Consider the following 3946-nt stretch of genomic DNA (forward strand, 5'->3'; position numbering starts at 1 on the left):
GCCTGTCCGCGGGCCGCTTCCTGCTGTCCTGCTCCGTCACGTCAGCGACCGCGCCTCGCGGGCCCGCCCCCCATGGCCTGCCCCCCATGCAGCTCGGTCCGGACCGCGCGCTGTGTTCGTAACCGTACCGGGGCGACCGGGCCGGTCGACGTGCTGCTGGCTGTCACCACAAGTTGGGCACAGCGCAGGTGCCTGACAGCGTGCAACAGCCGGGCAGGGCCGGGCCAGGCCGGGCCGCCGCGGGGAGAGCCTCCGGTACCGCGGGGACACGGCTGCCGCGCCGCGCCCCGCCCCGCCCCGCGGGGAAATGATCGGGGCGGGCTGCTAACTGTCGTAAACAGTTGTAATCACTCAGTCAGCAGCGCCACGCGTAACCCTCTCATCCCTTGCAGCCGTTGCTCGCAGCCGCAGCCCTCGGTGGAGTTTGATAACCAAAGTTTGGACACCCCGTGCGTGTGCGCGCGCGCGCTGCGCCTCCGTGCCCGCGACCTTTTCTCCCCTATCCCTAGCACCACCGCGACGGCGCCAGGCACTCCACCTCCGCCGCGCGGCACCGCGGCCCCCCTCAACAATATCATCTCTGCCCTCTCTCTTCCTTTTCCACGTCTCTGGACAGACAGGAGGGCACTTGGCTTGGCGTTTCCCCGGGATGATAAGACCGAAAAAGGCAGCGGCGGCGGCGGCAGACACCCGGCGGGTGGCCCGCCCCGCCCAGACACGGCCGCCCGCCCCGCGCGACGAGACAGGACGAGCTGCCGCCTTTCTCCCCGGCCCTCTGTCCCCTTCTCCCTTCTCTCTACTCTCTCTCTTATTTTTTTTCACACGTGCGAGCGCGTCTGCCGCTCTCCCCCTCTCTGCATGACCGTCTGAGTGTGCGTGTGCTCGTGCGTGGAGTGTGTGAGTGTGAGTGTGAGTGTGCGTGTGCGTGTGTGTGTGTGTGTGTAAGAGGGCCGGTTTGCAGACACGTGGGGACCCCGCGATGACGCGGAGCAGAGAGAGAGAGAGAGAGAAAGGGGCGCAGCGTCATCCCTCCCCTCTGGACCCCGCCGGCCGTAACAGCAGCGAGCCAGTTTATTACGGCTTCATGGAGAAATAAAAAGAGAAGCAGCAGCAGGAGGAGAAGGGGTGTGTCTCCTTGGAGGAGCGGGCGTAGGGGCGGAGAGCCGAGCGGCCGAGACACGTTCGCGCCAATATAATAATAAACATTTACTCGCACCTTGGGACAGGCGGGGCGGACCCGGGGCGGCGGTCAGGGGCACCGCATTGCCCCCTGTATCGGGTCGTGCCGGGGCCGGCGGTTCGATGGACTCAAGCCCACGGGGTGGTGGCCTGGGGAGGCGTCTGCGGGAGTCGGCAGTAAAACTGATGAAAATCTTGCAAGTCCCACCACAACCAACCGAGCGCTGGGGCCGCCGTTCAGAAAGTGCAGGGGCGGCGACGACGTCCTTCAAGGGGGGGCCGTGTAACGGAAAGAGATCCCATCCGACAATAACATACGGCGTGCTGGGCATTCATTACGGCCGTGCGCAAAACGGGACCGGAAGGACACGCGGGCGGGGCGGGGCGGGGCGGGGCTGGGCGGGGAGAGGGTCGCGCGTGGTCGCGGGGAGGGCGGCCGCAGCGTCAGGAAGTAAGAGATGCACAATGCATAAGGAAATAAAAGACACGTGACCCCTGCGAGGGTGGAGCTGCTGCTGCGGCCGCTGCGAGGGTGGCCCTGCCCTTGCGCTCTATGGCCCGCCTCGCTATGCCTCCGCTGCTGCTGCGGATACGCTCATCCCCTCACTACAGCGTTTTCCGATACCGCGCGCGGTCCGTGTCGGACACTTGCTCCCGCGGGGCTCGTCCGCCGCGCCCACCGCACCCCGCCCCGCCCCGACCCGCCCTGCCGCCCTGCACGACCACCCCGCCCGACTACCGCGCCCCGCCCCGCCGCACATGGCAGAGAGGGAGGACGGGACGTCACTTCATCCTCCCGCGGCGCGGCGGTGCAGCGGCCTAAACACATCCATTCTAAAGCGCCGCGGCGCGGACCCACACTGGCCGCCGCCCCGCCGCCCCCTCCGCCCGGCCGGCACACGCGCCGTCACGCAGCGGTCAGTTGATGGCTCGTGACCGGCAATCCTGACAGGACAGGAGCAATTGTTTCCGCGCTCTCTCGCGGCGCGTCCCGTCCCCCCCTTTGCCCGCTCCGCTCCACGCCCGCCACGTCCAGCGGCTCTCCGGCCGGCCAGACGCTCTGCAGCATCGAGATGAGAATGGCCGGGGCCGGGATGAAAAACATCCTGGACGAGGAAACAGTACGCATGGCTTATAATGGAGAGAGCGAGAGGGGAGCGGTAAGTCGGGGGGATAACGAGATGAGAAAGTCTTTCGCGTCGCGTCCTTCCATCACTTTTCCTCTTCTTTGCCGAACTTTCCTCCTGCTCCCCGTGATTACGAACAGCACCATTTGAAAGAGAGAAAAAAGTCAAGCAATAAACAACTGGGAATGTCTCGCGCTGCATCCCCCAAAACGTATTTGAGTTTTTGAGAATACATTTTTCTTTGAACCTTTGTTTACCTTGATTTTCTGAGTGCGTTTGTTGTGCCTGTTTCGAGTACAGAACTGAACGCTTACGGAATTCAATAAGTGTATCACAATTTATTAAAATCAATAATTCATTTTTTTCGTGTTTTTTTGAAGGGGGGGGGGGTGCGTCATTCTCCACCTAAGGCAGAGGGAGGCCGCCGCAGTCAGTGGGTCTCTGGAGTCTCTAAGAGAAGAACTAGAGAGAGGCCCGGGCTCGTGCGGCACAAAGCCCTGAACATCAACAAAGGGAAGGCCAATGACGACGGTGGCGATGAGGATGAGGCCCACTGGAAAAGAGACGTGCAAGACTGGCCGCCAAACATCTGAGAGGAGGGTTGGAGAGGAGAGGGTGGGAGGGACATAGGCGGGGACAGAAGTCGGGTGAGCTGCAGGGCTGAAGGGTCGGCCCCGACCCGCTGCATACAGATGCGCCACGGTCAATCGCAAGCTTCTCCCTTCCTTTTCTTTTTCTTGGTTCTAGGACGCCCTCTGAGAGCCAAAACCGCCCAAACCACAAAACTCTGTCCAACATTTCCTTTAAATGTCATAGTCTGTCCCAAAGGCTACCTTATTGACATTAGGCGACGCGACACGCATCAGAAAACTCAAGAGGCTGATTTTATTGTATTACCTTTCCCCAAATTGTAAAAGAAGACTTTCCGAGAGTTTCCGCCTTTTTTCCTCACTGTCGTCCTAAATCACATTTAAAATATAAAAATCAGACTTGTTTGTTTTTACGAGTTTTGTCGTGCGAGCAAGGCGAACAGTCAATGATAAAATCAGCCGTGTTTGCGAGCGCCCCACACCCGTCCCCTCCTCCTCCTGGTCGCGGCCGCCGCCGCCGCCACCACACAGCAGCTACTCCATGACATATCGTGCGTAGTATATGTGCGCTCGGAATTTATCGCAATCGCCATGTTTCTGCCGCCGCCGCTCCGCGCCGCGCACGCCGCGAGGCAGCAGGATGTGCCTAACGAGACATGAAAGCGTTATTGTCGCACGACCGCCAAAGTAATGCAGTTGTCCCGCGCCAAGATGGTCGCCCGCTGCCGCCGCCGCCGCACGGCACCCCCCGGCCCCGGGGCCTCCACTCCGCCGTCTCGCAGAAATAAAGAAATCACTCCGGCGGGGAGAAGAGGAGGAGGAGAAGAGATCTCGGGGGGAGCGAGCGAAGGGGGACGCGCCGGAGCCGCCGCCGGAGGGGGACGCGGGAGCCGAGCCGAAGCACCACAACAATGACGCCCACAAAGGCCGCCGCACGAGCACTGATAACGTTTTCCCCGTTATTGAGAGAGGATCAATTGAGCCAAAGCCCGGCTGGCGGGAGCAACACCAAAGGAGCGAGCGGCGGGCGGCAGCGCGCGAGGCGGGGGC

The 3946-nt window shown here is 62.1% G+C and overlaps 1 protein-coding gene across 2 annotated transcripts in view; it reads right to left on the reverse strand.

Annotated features, from left to right (window-relative positions):
- The window catches only part of LOC113207890 (connectin), a 277611-nt gene that overhangs the window by 65603 nt on the left and 208062 nt on the right, over nt 1-3946 (reverse strand). The window lies entirely within an intron of this gene.

The sequence above is a fragment of the Frankliniella occidentalis genome, unplaced genomic scaffold (genome assembly GCF_000697945.3).
Source record: "Frankliniella occidentalis isolate FOCC.00 unplaced genomic scaffold, Focc_3.1 Scaffold47, whole genome shotgun sequence".
Lineage (NCBI taxonomy): Eukaryota > Metazoa > Arthropoda > Insecta > Thysanoptera > Thripidae > Frankliniella > Frankliniella occidentalis.